Source organism: Lolium perenne, chromosome 4 (assembly GCF_019359855.2).
Source record: "Lolium perenne isolate Kyuss_39 chromosome 4, Kyuss_2.0, whole genome shotgun sequence".
NCBI lineage: Eukaryota > Viridiplantae > Streptophyta > Magnoliopsida > Poales > Poaceae > Lolium > Lolium perenne.
In genome coordinates, this window is record NC_067247.2 from 397852250 (window position 1) to 397869387 (window position 17138).

Here is a 17138-nt window from a genome sequence, read left to right on the forward strand (position 1 = left end):
TCACCCCCATAGTGTCGTACCAAAATACTCCCTCTTTCCTAGATATAGGGTGTATAGTTTTTTGCATGGAAATTAAGAAAAAAATATTAAGGGCAACTTACACGGGTTTTGGCAAGATTACCCCTGAATTATTGATGTGATAAAATACAGGAGTTTGCATTAGCTAAGAAAATGCAAACAAATAATGTTCACATGAGTGGTTCAATACAATACACCTTATATTTTAGAGCTTATCTTCAAAAAACTATACGAACGGATGGAGTAAGAACAAATCACTGCACAATCTTGGAAAGTTGAGCTGAAATCATCCGAAAGTTCATCAAGAATCCCAATTCCACTTTGTTAATTAAGAAAATACACATCTTAAGACATACAACCCAGGATAAATCACTGCATAACAGGTTCAACAGAGCTGATATCGACTAAGAACGACTCACAGGTGACGAATATAACACAGCAAACATATTACCAACGGATGGCCGCCACAAAACATAATTTATCACCGGTTATGTCGCTTCCATCAGAAACAGAGTGTATATATAGAACAGTTTCAAAAAAGAGTGTATATATAGAACGAGATGCCAGTTGCGCTTACAGAACACAGGTCGTTAACAAAGTGCTTTTGAATAGCCATAAGTATGGTCGCTAGCTGCTCCGTTTAATTAAACCCTGTTATTGTCAGCTATGTAACAAAGCCCTCCAAAAGCAACTACTAGGGCGGCAGCTTCAGCACCAAGAATGGCCTTCCACACTGACCTCCGTTGCCGCCTTCCAAGAGCATGACAACGATCAGTCATGCAAATCACAGTTATGAGCATTCAGAAAAACAAGCCTAGTGCTTTATACGTACCGTGCTTCTTTCTCCAGCCTCTCGCGGAAAGACCGGAGCATCTCATCGTAACTTTCAACACGGTCAGCAGTAGAGTCAGTAGTTCTCGCAAATGCGGTGCTGCTCATCTTATCCTGCAGTTGAATGATTGAAGAAAATATCAGATGGTAATGTGTTGTGTTAAGTCACGTGGAAAAAGACGGTTTCAGCTGAACCACTAACTGAAGTATATGAAAAAGTTGATTGAAAGCATTGATTAAATTCTGAACTGAAAACCAAATAACTGAAGTACATGAAAAAGTTGATTGAAAGCATTGGTTAAATTCTGAACTGATAACCCACTAACTGAAGTACTGCATTAAGACGGAAAAGATGATCAGAAGCATCAGTTAGATTCTGAACTGAAAACCCACAGCCAGCTCTCTGCTTCTTTCTATTTAAAGAAAACTTTCTATCAACTAAACAACCCATTCAAGATGGCTAGTTCTATCAAAGCGTAAATCTAGCAACCTAAGCAATTAAAAGAACTTGGGACTAACTAATTTTTTGGTTTCATGGTATTTTCCTTCAGTTTGAACCATAGCATTCTGGCACAGGCTCATGCTTCTCAAGCAAGGATATATAAATCAAAGATGAGAATTTTTCTATGGCCTATCTCGTGCAAAAATGTAAACATACTGTCTTTCTCCCGATTGGTTCTGCTTTAGCTGGAGCACTATAGTCTTACTTGTTCAGCAGCCCTTAACTGATCATGATCGGCACATTCCCTACCTTTTCCCATAGAAAATAAAGAGTTCTAGTATGGTAGGAAAAGGAGCTAAAGGGCCTGCGTGTCTGCAGAATGTTTCACACAGGCGCTTCGAAATAAATTGACGATACGGCTAGGCTACAAATTTACCATTCAAGTTAATTAGCTCCTCGTGTTATTTGCCAACTTTGTCTCTGAAGCTTCCACAAAATGAACACAATGATCAATTGGAAATTCCTCTGTAAATGAAAAGGCAGTGTCATCGTGCTAACTGTGTTACTGTGGTGCGTGATTACAAACAGGCTAAACAAATAAGTTATCTGGTACATGATGGTACATGATCAGAGACCTTAAGAAATAAGACATATCCTACGGCTTAAAAATCCAAAAAGGCTGGCAAAGGAGGAATCTGCGTGCAGCAGGTGAAATTGCGGAGGATTTGTTGCGGCAAGAGAGCACAGTGCCATGAGGCCGGCAGGGGTGGAGGGGACGGCGGGAAGCTGGCCAGGACGAACTAATTTTTTTTCCTTGCTACTCTCCTTCCATTTGAACCGTAGCATTCCGGCACAGGAACATTACTTCTCAAGCAACGATATCTAAAGCAATAGATAATTAAGAGTTTTTTTATGGCCAATGAAGATCATTTGTATAGTAATTTTTCTTTCCCATGCATGTACATAAACCTACCGTCTTACTTCCTGATCGGTTCTGCTTAGCTGGAGCACTATAGTTACTTGTTCAGCACCCTTAAGTGATGGTGATCGGTAGTTCTCCTACCTTTTCCCTAGAAATGAAGAGGGCAAGGGAAAGGCGGTAAGGGGCCTGCATATCTGCAGATTGTTTCATACAGGAAGTGCTTGATTCGAACTAAATCGACGACACGGCTACAGATTCTCATGGGTTAGACCCGTTGAGTTAAAATTACCTCCTCATTTTATTTGCCAACTTTGCCTCTGAAGCTTTCACAGAATGAACACAATGATCAATTGGGACTTTCTCTGCGCATGTTTCCATGCCATTACCCTGGGGCTACGATTGGCATATGCATGTATATATGAACGAACGCAGCAGCGATTGCTGAGCGTGGGGGACGGGCCGGGAACGGAGTGAACCTGGGAGGCGACGCGGCCAGAGCCCGCCACGCGCTGGAAATAGGCGGGGAACCTCAGCTTCCCGACCAGAGAGCGCAACGCCATGCCGCCAACTGGATCTGGAGGAATCAGGGGTGTGTGGTGAGGGAACGCCTGCGCTAGGGTTTCCTTCTTCTCCTTCCTCCCTCTCTCCCCGTCGCCTGGTACAGATTGCTGCCACCGTGTTGGTGTCGCACCAGAAGATAGCTGCCAACTTGCCACGAAAAAATTAGAGTAGATCGATCCCAACCGGAAACCGCCTCGGTCCTCGGACTCGAGGATTCTAACTCCGTGGGCCGATCTTGGGGAATTGGCTCAACGACACCTCTTTTGTGTGCATCTGGCTCTTACCTATTGCCCGCTTACCGTGTCGATTACAGAACCGCCAAAGTACCCCGTCACCGCGTGAAATGGGCCATTACCAAAAAGATTTTTTTTTTTCGAAATGGGGTGTGCCCCGTCCTCTGCATCGGTTGATGCACACTCTTTTATTAAAGAAACGAAAATTCACCGTTTACAATTCAAGGATCAACGAGGATCGATACAAAAATCAACCACCGAAAAAGTAAAAGGTTGCTAAGCAAGCTATGCATCATGTAATCTCTTAATAGGCCGTCAAGTAGCCTCGTAGAAAATATCATGGGCAACCATTCGAAGGCGGTTGCATCCAGTAACCATGTACTCCCGCTGGTCCTCTGGGAGCAAGAAACACTAAAGCTGGATCCAGTAAACCATAGTGTGGATAACTTGCAAAAAATTTGTAGAGTCCTTTCTATTAAAAACAATATCATTCCTGCAATTCCAAATTGATCAACATAAAACCGAAACACCAATGCGAATCCTAGCTTTATCAGTTTTGTCAGTTCCATTAAGCCAATTCCCAAACATATTTGTGACATTGGATGGAGGTGGAATATTATATGCAACAAAAATCACTCGCCAAATAAGCTTAGCAAAAAGATAAGAAATAAATAAATGTTCAACTGATTCCTCATCGTTACAGAAAGAGCATTTTGTATTTCCATTCCAATTCCTTTTTGCTAGATTATCTCGGGTTAAGAGGACTCTCTTACTGATTACCAAAAAGACTTGAGGACGAGGTACTCTCTGGTCTCTCCATTCAAATAAAAAAATACAAGCCCCATTAATTTAGTAAAAAGTTTTTTTTGAACTATAATTTATTAAAAAGTTAATACTTTCTCTAGAACGGTTTAACATGGTTGACTGGATGGCTGTGAGAATCATAGTTATGCACAGGCCGGGTGTAACGCTGAAACTTTTTAAGTAACAAAATGCCCTTTATCAAAGAAAAAAAAGGACCGGTTTAACATGCGTGGACGCATTTTAAGACAAACTTTACAAAATGTATACCATTAGATTCGTATTCAAAAAATATTTACAATGATAATTATTTTTATAAAACATATTTCATATTTCATTGACCAAAATAATATTTGAAGCAATTTCATAAACTACGTGCGCGCCTATGAAACCAATCCGGAGGGAGTATGTTATACTCCATCCCATCCGGAAAAAATGACGTAATTTTCAAGAAAAGGAAGGCACGGATCCGTTCTTTCCAAAAAAAAAAAGAATTGAAGGAACATGCTTTAACCCTCTAGGAGGATTTTGGTGTTCATGACAAAGGGGGCTAATCATTATTTTGGTGTCTATGGAAGAGAGAAGTCTGAAACATTTGGATGGGTGGCAAGGGGAATCTATGCCTCTAGCAGGGAGAAAAGTTATATTGATATTTCTTTGAGTAGTTTATACATTTACTATATGTCTCTGTTTAGCGTTCCCTTACATTTAATGAAAAGTTGCTCAAGATTCAGATGATTTTTTTTTTGGCAAGGTGGACATTTCACTAGAAAATATCATATGGCAAAATGGTAGTTGATTTGTAGAACCCAAGAGAGAGGGAATTAAATATTTAGAAAAAAGAGCGCTATTTTGGCTAGCCTTTAGTTTAAAGGACTGACGTTCTACCACTAAGCTATTTGGGCTTGCCTGCTTGCATGCTGATATACCACTATATATTGGGAGTATAATCCTAGCCTAACAACGACCAAGCCTCAGAGTTCCCATGTGAATATAATATGAAATGCAGGAGCTAGTCCTTCTATCAACGTTGTACCTATTTAACTTTTGTTAGCAGTCTGAAGTTTTCAGGAATCTAAGCTATATTTTTCAGCCAAAATCGGCGAGTAAAGGATACATATAGTCTCTGCTCAAAGAGTTCTACTCAATGCATCATCTTCAAATTCTCTTTGTTCCACATCTCTTACATTATTTTGGTACATAATTAAGTAAATCGATTTTTGTATTTTAATTACCTTTTGGCTGCCCGCTTTGTAATAATCTAGAAATTAAGAAAGAGTTCGGAAATACAGTTGTTAAAGAAAAGAGTTCCGCGCTTCTATGTAATTAATTAGACAACAAGCTGATTTCCGTGTAGAACACTAGATTTTTTCGCATCAGATTATTAAAAAAATGAAAGATTGCGTGTGTGTGCATGTGTTTTGTACCCGCATTTGAAAATGATTACAAAGTCACACAAAAAGAAGAAATACGTAAGTTTGAGCATGTTGTTTTAAATCCACCGGGATATCAATTACGCTATGTTAACTCAGAAGATACACATCTGAGGCATATACTACTCGGACGAGTCAAAGCATAAATTTGGAATGTTGAGCTGAAGTCCAACAGTTCATCAAGAATTCCAATTTCACTTCATTAATTAAGCAAATACACATCTTAAGAGGTATACTACTCAGGAGGAATCACGGCATAACCAAGGATCAACAGAGCTCAAACCTACTAAGAACACAGGCCATTGTCAAAGTGCTCTTGAATAACCATTAGTAGTATAGAAGTAATTATTATGGATGGTCGGTGAACTAAACCCTGTTGTTGTCAGCTATGTAGCAAAGCCCTCCAAAAGCAACTACTAGCGCGGCAGCTTCACCAGCAAGAATGGCCTTCCACACTGACCTATTTTGCCGTCTTCCAAGGGGAACAAGGAGAAGAGCATGAGAACGATCACAATCATGCAAGTCTGAGTTATGAGAACCATAGCATTCAGGAAAACCAGTCTAGTGCTTTGTGCGTACCGTAATTCTTTCTCCATTCTCTCATAGTGAGACCTGAGCAGCTCATCGTACTTTTCAAACGGAGCATCACTAGTTCTTGCGAATGCGCTGCTGCTCATCTTATCCTACAGTTGAATAATTGAAAAAGGTATCAGATAGTGATGTGCTCTGTTAAGTCACTTGGAAACAGACAGTTTGAGATAGACAACTAACTGATGTACATGAAAATTTTGATTAAAATCATTGGTTGGATTCTGAACTGAAAATCTATGGCCAGCACACTGTTTCTTCTGCACGCGAGTAAACCTACTGTGTTTCTCCGGGTTGGTTCTGCTTAGCTGGAGCACCAGTCTTACTTGTTCAGCACCCTTAATTGACCGGCAGATCTCCTACCTTTTACCTAGAAAATAAAGAGGGCTCATATGGTAGGAGAAGGTGCTAAAGGGCCTGCATATCTGCAGCGGATTGTTTCATACAGGAAGTTGGTCAGTTCAAACTAAACCAACTAGAAATTCTCATGGGTTTGATGACCGTTCGAGTTCAAATTAGCTCCTTGTGCTATTTGCCAACTCTGTATCTGAACAATGATCAACTGGGACTTCCTCGGCAAATAAAACGGCAATGTCATCGCGCTACTGCGTGTGGTACGTGATTCCAAACAGGCCTAACAATAAACAAACGAGTTGTGTGGCTGGCTACATGATCAACACGCTTAACAAATAAGACATGTTCCACTGCTTAAAAATCCAAAGAAAGGCCAGCTTATCTTTGGATTGGTGAAGGCTGGCATATGTACACTATGCTACAGAGATCAAATCCCAGTTTCGACGAGACTTCTAGAGCGGCAAAATACGACTTCGTGTAAGGAAGAAAAAAAATAAACGGAAGAGAAACCTCCGACAGAGAGTCGCCTGAAGAAACGATTTTTTTTGAAGCCCAAATCGTGCGACCGCGTGCAGCATGTGAAATCACGGAGGAATTGGTAGGTCGATCGAACAGCACACAATCGATATTTCCTGGTTCATACTAGATCAGAGTAAGCAGGACCGGATTGGCACCCTTACATGAATATGCACGATCGAGCGGAGGAACGGATTGAACCTGAGATGCGATGGGGCGATTGCCCTCCACCCGCTGGAGATAGGCGCGGATCCTCAGCTTCCTCATCAAAGAGCGCAACGCCATGCCGCCAGAGGTGGGGGACGAGGCTGGCAACGACGGCTCTTGTGCATCCGGGCCCTCACACAGGTATGGGCTTTTGCTGCATACCGAACCGACGCGGGTACCTCCTTAACCGCGTGGGCCGGTCCGTTAAAAATAAGACTTGACGTCATATTTACACAAGTTATTTTCTCTAAAAATACCTTTTATTACAGAAGTTTTTTTTTTTGAAAATGTAGGCAAAACTTTTGCCTCATCCATCAACTAACAAAGAAGAAAGTGCACAGTTTTTAAGAGAAAATCGAGCGAAAACCGGCAATAATAGGGCCACACCCCATAAACAAAGCCCACTCACACTTACCAAAGCTAAGCCTAACAGAAGACCCGAATAATAAGGCCACACCCACTCATGCCAACACAAAGATAAAAAAAAGCTACAAGAACGAACACTCTAGACACAACACACCTACATCGCACCGACAAATATGCAAGGGCAAAGGGGGCAACCATCAAGTAACTGCAGATGCAATTTCTGTAGCACCTCTCTTCTTGCTACTACACTTGTCTGGGCTAGTACCATCACCCTTACACCCAAGGTAGGCAACGAAAGCTCCAGACACAGGTGTCAACACTCCCGACTTAGCAATCACATACCTATCGGACTCAGGCAAGCCGCGTCGACATCAACACTCTTCTCAAGGTCAGGCGCCTCAGCCATGATCATGTCCATGCCCTCATGCTCAGAGGCAGATGACACATCAAGCTGTAATGACAAGTGTTGTGGGTATACTTCATGGGTGTACCATCGACAGTGCCTAGATCCGGCAAGCCCGGGTGGCCCACGGATGGTGATGAGGCATGTGGCCCATCGGGCGGCCCAGTTGCTGTTGATCATGAAGGAAGAAGTCCGGCCCAGGATCAGTAAGCCGGATCCGTACCGACATCAGGAGTAACCCGGATCCACGGAGGCCCATGAGGAACCCGGATCCAGTACGACGTATACGGAAGGCGGATCCGTGACGTGCACGGCAAGATATTGTACCGTAGCTAGGCTGTCTGTAATCCGGCTAGGACTCTCCATGTAAACCCTAGATCCGTGCGCCTTTATAAGCCGGATCCCGGGAGCCCTAGAGGGACAACCACAACTCATTGTAACAACGCGAAGCGCCCAGATAATTCCAGACAAGCAGCAGTAGGCCCTGTCATCGTGCAGGTGTTCCGAAGCTGGGTAAATCGCGTACCACCGTCCCGTGTGCTCTCCGCCCTATGGCCCCTACTTCTTCTTCCCCTCGTGAGGATACCTCCTCCGAGGTACCGTCGATTAGGCAACGACAGTTGGCGCCCATCGTGGGGCCTGTGGCGTCTGGAGGCCGGAACCGGGAGGGTTCCGCCATGGGAAGCTACGACGACACCATCGCTGTGGGACGCGTCCTCTATGCCGGAAATCTGCCGATCGTCCCTCCGGATGAGTGTTGGATTCCGGCTAAGGCAAACCCCGTCAAACTCTCCATCGTCCCAATTGGCGGCATACACATCTTCATCGGGGAAACCGTCGATTCCGACGGAAACCCACTGGTAAGTAACGCAGACGCGACCGCCGCAGAGCTGGACGCTGTCGCGAAGATCCGATCTGAGATGCAGGAGCTTCCCAAGGAAGATTCCGCCTCGGATCTGGAAATTTCAAAGCCCACCCAATCCGCCCCTGAGCAGGAAACAACGGTGGAAGACCAATGCAGATCCACCTGGGTCTCCCAGGTGTTAGAAAAGCAGAGGTGCCACTTCGTACACTTCTTGGCCCACACCGCCGGAACCGCCCCTCAAGGAGAAGGAGCTGGTCCTGAGCAGGTAGAGGCATCGGAAAATGACGCGGATCCGGATGAGGCTGAGCCTGTCGGAGAAAGCGGAACTCCGGTTGAAGAGTCGATTTTGGGCAATCTGAGCCCACTTTCCGGAGATACCCCCTCCATGGACACTGGCGAGTTTTACCGCAAGCTAGGGGAGTACGGTTACGGTGATCAGCCTGAAGTCGACTCCACCCAGCCTAGGCAGGTTCTCGCAACGGTAGCAGCGCAGGGACAAGCTGGATCTGAAGAGGCAACCAACCAATCTGACCCTCAGCCATCCCACCAAGGATCTCCCATGTCTCAGGAGCAACCCCGCAGAGATTCTTCCCCGGAGGAGCTCCTGACAGCAGAAGAGATGGTTGCGCGAGCAGTTCTTAACAAACCTATAACCCCGGGCGACGCCGCAGATCTGGAGGCTCTAGAGACCACTAGAAAGGAAATGCTGGCCACAGCCAAGAAGCTCGCCGATACCGAAGCCGCGTTAAGGGAAGAAAGGGCAGAAGCTGCAGGTTTGGCGGACCACTTCGACAGACAGGACCGCGAAATTACTGCCACACTCGAACAGGTCAAGAGCATGGCAAAAGAGTGGGAAGAAAAGATGACCTATGCGCAGGCGGAGGCTGATCGAATTGTTAGAGAAGCAATTCCGCCCCGCAGAATCAACTTCGCCACGCCCGCAGAGCAGCGGCCGCTCGAAACCCCAAAGGACAACATGCTAAAAGCTGCGGAACTTTTAAAGAAGAAGGACGAAGAGGTTGATATCAACTATCTTCGCACACTCGTCGCTTCAGCAATGCAGCAGCAAAGCAAGGCGGATACTTCGCGCAGGTTGGAATCCAATCCGGATAACTGTGTATCTACCGCGCAGAAGGGCGCCCGCGCTGATCGGCGACCCGATGATGAATCACACACCGGATCCTCGGAGCGCAGAAGGAAAGCCAGGGAACACCCAAATCCGATCCCCGTACCATCAAAGACGCCACCGTCAGATCCAAGAAAGGGAAAGGATGCAATGTACTCTGGACGAGACAAATACCGCAACCCCTCTCCTCCGCCCAATGGTTACCCGCGACCCCCTCGCCGCCGTAGTCCAGCCGGAAACACCAGGCCCCCAGGGCATGGTGGGATTGTTATCCGCGACAACGTGCTGCCAAGAAACAGAAACAGGGAGCGCTCGCCGGAACCTCGCCGGAACCAGAACAATTTCATGAGCCCGAGCCCAGGAGGAGTCGGAATGAGGAGCGCGACCCAGAGCCTCGCCGGAGCCGCGACCCGGAACCTCGCCCGAACAACCAGGGCAGCCAGCGCCACGGCGAAGGTAGCCACAGAAGCCGGAGCCAGCACCAGGAAGGCCGAGGAGAAGCAGATGGCGGAAGCAAGAAATCGAACCGCCCACCTCGCAGGTCTCCCTCACCACCACCTAGCGGTGGCGGCGGAGGTGGAGGCGGAGGCAACGGTCGAAGATCTCGCTCTCGCTCAAAATCTCCTCGCCACGGCTCGCGCGACGCGCGGGATCGCCTTAACGAATACAGAACCGACTACATTGGTCCGAAGTGCTTTGGCAGGATGATTCGAGAGGAACCAAAGCCAAGGATGAACCTCAAGCTACCCGGAAACCTGAAGCATTATGATGGCACCGAAAGGCCGGATACCTGGATTGAGGATTACTATAATGCTGTAACCTTTGCCGGAGGAACCCCTAACATCGCCTGCCGCATGCTTCAGTTGTACCTTGTAGGTCCAGCCCGGATCTGGCTCAGCGACCTCGAGAAGAATTCCATCTTTTGCTGGTTTGACCTGAAGAACGCTTTCGAGAAACACTTCAGGGGCACATACAAGAGACCTGCCACAACAAGCGACCTGCAGGCATGTATCCAGAAGAAGGGCGAAACATCGAGGAATTTCCTCACCCGATGGTTGGCATGCAGAAACGAGTGCGAGAACGTTGACAACCGCACAGCAATGCACGCCTTCATTGGGGGCTTGCTGCGAGGAGGATTGCTGCGACACAAGCTAACTTGCTTGGTCAATGCAAATAAACTGACGTTGGACGACATGATCACCATCGCCAGCGATCACACTGCCGCCGATGACGACGCAGGCGGTGATCTCGCAGCTACAGCAATCCCCCTGCATCAGCAAAAGAAGAACCGTGACAACGGTAGCAGCGAAGACCATAAGCGCAAGAACCCCGATGACCGGAAGAGTGGCGGATCCGAGATGGTCGCCATGGCGTTTCAACGCGGAGGTTCAGGAGGCGGCAGAGGACGCGGACGTGGAGGCGGAGCCGGCGGGGGTCGGCGACATACCTCCGAGGTCACAGCTGGCGGATCCCGCGCCCCGCAAACCTACGAGGAGTACAGAGACATGCCCTGCCTGGCCCATCTGGACCCGGTTACAGGGAAGTCCACTCACACCAACCGCAACTGCATGTGGGTCAATGATCTAAAGAACGACCCGGAGGCAGGATACAAGCGCGCCCGGAAGCACCGCCCACGCGGCAAAGGTGGCAAGGGAAAGAACAAGGACAAAGAGGATGATAGTTCCGAGGCGATGGATGAGGATGATAACTCGCCGGATCCCAAGGCAGGATCCGCAGGAAAATCCAACCCATTCGATAAAAAGAGCGTGGGGGCTTACCACACTTTCCTCGGGACACCAACAGTACGCGCCTCCAAGTCAGCTACCCGGATCCTGAACGCCATAGTCCCGGCTGTGCCGCAGTACGTCAGGTGGTCGGAAATCCCGTGCACATTTGATAGGAAGGATCACCCCGCAATTGTGCCAAAAGAATGCTACGCCTTGGTTGTAAGTCCCCGCATAGATGGGTATGACTTCTCCAAATGCCTCATGGATGGCGGAGCCAGCTTGAACATCATGTACCTGGAGACTCTAGAGCGGATGAACCTCACCAAGGAGCAGCTGAAACACAGCACCACTGAGTTTCATGGCGTGGTTCCGGGTAAGAAGGCGAATTCCCTCGGCAGCATAACACTTCCCGTGGCCTTTGGCGATGTTCATAATTTCCGCGAAGAAAAGATCACGTTTGAAGTTGTGCCCTTCAAGAGCTCCTACCACGTCATCTTCGGCAGGCCCACCTACCACAAGTTCCACGCAAGAGCGTGCTACATCTACAACAAGCTCAAGATTCCGGGTCCTAAAGGTATGATTACCGTATCCGGAGACTACAAAAAGGCTCATGAGTGCGAGTTAGGCGAAGCCGCCTTCGCGAGTACGTGATATCGGAGAAGAGCTGAAAGGCTCTGAGCCGCGGTGGATCCGGCGAGATGCGGACTCACCAAGAAGCAGATCTCCGAGCAGAAAACCTCCTTCAAGGCCGCGATAGAAACCAAGAAGCACGACCTCATCCCAGGCGACTCTTCCAAGCAGGTTTCAGTCGGAGCCAACATGGACCCCAAATAGGAAAGCGCGCTCGTCGAGTTCCTCCGCGCTAACATGGATATCTTCGCATGGCAACCTTCTGACATGTCCGGAGTACCTAGGGAACTCGCCGAGCACTACCTCAACATAAATCCGGGGGCTAAACCGGTGAAGCAAGCTATCCGACGCTTTGGAGACAAGAAGCGCCGCGCCATAGGAATGGAACTAGCTAAGTTACTAGAGGCAGGTTTTGTAATAGAAGTTATCCACACCGATTGGGTCGCAAATCCCGTCCTTGTACCCAAAAAAGACACTGAAATACTAAGAATGTGCATCGATTACTCCGGCTTGAACAAACATTGCCCGAAGGATCCGTTCCCCTTGCCGCGCATTGACCAAGTCATTGATTCGACGGCAGGGGCGGAACTTCTGTGTTTTCTTGATGCGTATTCCGGGTATCATCAAATCCGGATGAAGGAATCCGACCAAAAGGCGACTTCATTCATTACCCCGTTTGGCACTTACTGCTATGTTACCATGCCTTTTGGTTTGAAAAATGCAGGTGTCACCTACCAACGTACGATGCAGCGGTGCCTGAAGGACCAAATTGGCCGGAACGTGCACGCTTACGTCGACGACATCGCGGTCATGACCCGGAAAGGATCCGACTTGATCAGCGACCTCACAGAAACCTTCGACAACCTCCGCAGGTACAAGATGATGTTGAATCCGCTGAAGTGCGTTTTTGGCGTGCCTAGGAAAACTCCTTGGCTTCATAGTCTCTCACAGAGGCATTGAGGTTAACCCGGAAAAGATCAAGGCAATCCTGTGCATCAAACGGCCAACTTGTCTCAAAGATGTGCAACGACTAACTGGTTGCGTCGCAGCAATCAGTAGGTTTGTTAGCCGTCTTGGCGAGAAGGCGCTACCTCTGTACAAGCTGCTGAAGAAAACAGACAAATTTGTCTGGGACGGCAGCCTCGACGCAGCTCTTCGAGGGTTGAAGGAAATACTCACCTCCCCACCTATCTTGGCAGCTCCAGTGAGTCGAGCCAATGCTCCTTTATCTGGCAGCTACCAACAAAGTCATCAGCCTCGTCATCGTGGTGGAGCGAAAGGAAGAAGGTCATGAATATGACGTCCAAAGACCTGTCTACTACATTAGCGAGGTGCTGACGGAGTCAAAACAAAGATACCCTCACTTTCAGAAGCTAGCCTATGGAGTGTTCCTGGGCAGCCGGAAGCTGAGGCACTATTTCCAAGAGCACCCAGTAACAGTTGTGAGCAAGGCTCCGCTGTCAACAATTCTTAACAACGCTGACGCAACAGGACGTACGCTAAATGGGGCATCGAATTATCTGCTTTCGACATCGCTTACAAGCCTAGGACTGCGGTTAAATCCCAAGTCTTGGCAGATTTCATCGCAGATTGGACAGAAGCTCCGGATGCAAGTCTGGAGCCGGAACCAGAGACATGGGTCATGCACTTCGATGGATCCAAGCAGCATCAAGGCTCAGGAGCCGGAGTCACCCTGAAGTCCCCTACCGGAGAAGAAGCTGATGCGTTCTGCAGATCCACTTCGAAGCTACAAACAACATGGTGGAATATGAGGCTCTACTACACGGTCTGCGCATCGCTAAGGAAATTGGGATCAAGCACATCATATGCTGTGGAGATTCCGACCTGGTGGCACAACAAGTAGCCGGAACCTGGAATGCCAGAAACTCCGTCATGGCGGCCTACAGAGACGAAGTTGATGAGATCGCCAAGTGCTTCCTCGGATACGAAGTCAAGTACGTCAGGAGAGACGATAACACAGCGGCAGACATGCTATCCAAGCTCGGATCCGACAGGAAGCAAATTCCGCCTGGCATTTTCTTGGAGCATCTCCGGATACCCTCGGTGAAGGGCGCTAACCCGGAAAACCCAGAAGTGGCAGTATCTCCGGCTAGGGAAGTGATGGCTATCATTCCGGCTTGGACACAGCCTTTCTTGGATTACCTCATTGATCAGAAGTTGCCAGAGGACGAGGTCCTCGCAAGACAGATCGTCAGACGAGCAAGATCCTACACAATTGTTGATGGACAGCTCTACAAACGAAGTGCAGCAGGGGTATTTCTCAAATGCGTCTCCAATCAAGATGGCATTGAAATCCTCAGAGAGATCCACGCAGGGGACTGCGGGCATCATGCCGCCCCCAGATCGCTCGTTGCAAAAGCTTTTCGGTTAGGTTTCTACTGGCTCACAGCTAAAGAAGACGCTGACAAAATAGTCAAGACCTGCCGAGGTTGTCAGTACTACGCTACTCAACCAAACGCTCCAGCCCAAGAGCTGAAGACCATACCTATCACCTGGCCATTTGCGGTCTGGGGGCTCGATATGGTTGGTAAGTTAAAAAGATCATCTCCTGGCGGTTTTGAATGCCTCCTGGTCGCCGTTGACAAGTTCAGCAAATGGATCGAGGCTAAGCCAGTGAGAAAAGCCGATGGTGCTACGGCACTAAAATTCGTCTGCAGCCTCGTGATGAGATTCGGCATCCCACACAGCATAATCACAGATAATGGCACAAACTTCGCTCAAGGAGAGTTGAGGGATTATTGTGAAACGATGGGGATACGGCTAGACCTTGCATCTGTGGCTCACCCACAATCCAATGGTCAGGTCGAAAGGGCTAACGGCCTAATATTATCAGGAATTAAACCACGCCTTGAAGAACCGCTGCGACGAGCAGCAGGAGCTTGGGCTGATGAGTTGGAAGCTGTCCTGTGGAGTTTACGAACTACCCCTAACAGATCAACAGGGTTTACCCCTTTTTTCCTGGTATACGGATCCGAAGCCGTGCTCCCCTCCGACATCATCCACGACTCACCGCGAGTTTCCGCCTACAATGAAGAAACAGCTGACGAGGCCAGACAGCTATCTGTGGACCTGATCGAGGAAGCTCGGAACTTAGCTGACCAGCGCTCCGCCATCTACCAGCAGAAGCTCCGACGTTATCACAGTCATCGAGTTCGGAAACGCTCCTTCATGGCAGGAGACCTGGTCCTCCGCCTTCGACAGGTGAAAGACCATAAGCTGCAATCTCCATGGGAAGGACCCTTCGTCGTTAGCAAAGTGCTCCATAATGGGTCGTACTACCTTGTTGATTTCCGCGAGCTGAGGGATAGACCTGCTAACTGGCACCGGAAACGCAAGCGTGAGGATCCGGATGACATCTACGATGAAACAGATCGCCCTTGGAATATCGCACAGCTACGTCCTTTCTACACTTAGCATATATTTTTTCCGAGTTACAAACTCTGTAATAGTTATACATGATCAATGAAATAAAGCTTATGGTTCACTCTCTGAGTCTTTTACCTCCTTTAATTGTTCATTTTAAATCGTGTATGTTTTCCGACTAAAACCGCAGAGCTGGATTTTTCCGCCTAGGCGTGTATAAAAGTTGTGATTTTCAAAAATCGTCCTTTAGGACGTGAGCTTAAGTTTTCTGATTAAGTTGTTGTCTGTTGCGAACTCGTGGATTCCTAGTAGCGATTTCCGGCACCTATGCTTGGGGGCTTGTTTCCGCGGTTATTGACGGATTGTCATTGGGCTTCGTCGCCGCTGGCGAGTGTTTCCGGCTAAGGTCTTCCGGCTCGCGGAAGGTCAAGCGGGCAAGCCGGAAAACAACGAAATCAGCACTTGCTTTCCGACATAAAAACGAAACATGCACATAACATTAACGGATAGCAGGATAAGTATTTCCGCCCCATGCATAATCGTTTCGTTCCTAGCTACTTAAGAATTTAAAGTATTATTACAAACCCACTCCGGGGCCAAAATGATGCAAATTGTTTCATTGTTTAAAACAGGAACTCTACTCGGAGTCCTCCTCTTCAGATTGCTGGTAGGTGGAGCCGTCGTCGCTGCCACCAGATCCGGCTTCGGAGTCGTCACCAGAGTTACCTCCGGAATGCTCGCCGCTTGACCCGGATCCTTCCCCATAATACTCCGGCTCACCTGCTTCCTCCTCTGCATCGGAAAATCCTTCGGGCAGATCGTGCTTGTTATACCAGAACGAGTGATCCACTCGCCTGACAAACAACTACTCGTAGCCTTCGGTTTCCGCGAGGAGGGCACCCATATCGGAATCCTTGGGGGCTCCGCGTGCAACATCCGCCAAGTTGAGTGAGGGGAAGTGAGCCTTGCAGGTGGCCAGGACTAGGGAGGCGGCTCCGCGTGCTGAAGATTTTTGCCAGTCCCTGATGAAATCTGGCACCTGTTGCATAAGTTTGGTCATCGTGTCGATGATCGTGGTTTTGGCCTTCTTCAGAGACAGAGTCTTGGCAATTCCGCGACAGGCTTCGAATAACGCGTCGATTGAAATCCGCGCTTCATCATATGCCTCCGTCCTCTTCAGGTTTGACTCTTTTGACCACTCAAAGCCGAGGCTTGCTGTGGAAGAAGGAGGTTCAGTTCCGTTAGAGAAAAGCATACAAGATGGTCGGAGCACGACGCGGAAAAAATGCTTACGGAAGATAAGTTTGTCAATGGCCTCCGCCTCCGCTTCCAGAACTCTGTTCTTGGATATCACGGAAAGCACGCGGCCCTGGCTTTTCTCCAGTTTTTCATTCAGCTCCGCCAGGTCGCGGGTATGCTTCTCGGAGAGCTCTTTCCTCGCCTCAGTCTCCTTACTGGAGGATTCTTGGATAAAGGTTTTGAGGGACTCGTTCTCCGCCTCCAGCACCTTGACCTTGGCGGAAAGCTCATCGAATGAAGAGTGCTTAGCAGCTTCTTCTGCAGGCAGCAAGTTGAACATATTATGCATCCTAAACAATTGTTAGCACAAAAAGTAAAAGACCCGGATCTCGTACCTTGAAGGCGGGTCTCAAGCAGCTGGATATCTTTCTTGCTATTTTCCGCATGCTGGCGCAGCCCCTCGATTTCCGCGATCTGCTCCAGCACGTGCAC

The 17138-nt window shown here is 48.1% G+C and overlaps 2 long non-coding RNA genes across 2 annotated transcripts; both read right to left on the reverse strand.

Moving 5' to 3' along the window:
* Positions 1 to 465: 465 nt before the first annotated feature.
* Positions 466 to 2596, reverse strand: LOC127297605 (uncharacterized). The gene is made up of 2 exons (XR_011744216.1): positions 851 to 2596; positions 466 to 768 (listed from the first exon to the last, which is right to left on the reverse strand). It is a non-coding gene; the product is annotated as an uncharacterized lncRNA (long non-coding RNA).
* Positions 2597 to 5416: 2820 nt separating this feature from the next.
* On the reverse strand, positions 5417 to 5920 carry LOC139830348 (uncharacterized). The gene is made up of 2 exons (XR_011742270.1): positions 5821 to 5920; positions 5417 to 5713 (listed from the first exon to the last, which is right to left on the reverse strand). It is a non-coding gene; the product is annotated as an uncharacterized lncRNA (long non-coding RNA).
* Between the last annotated feature and the right edge of the window lie 11218 nt (positions 5921 to 17138).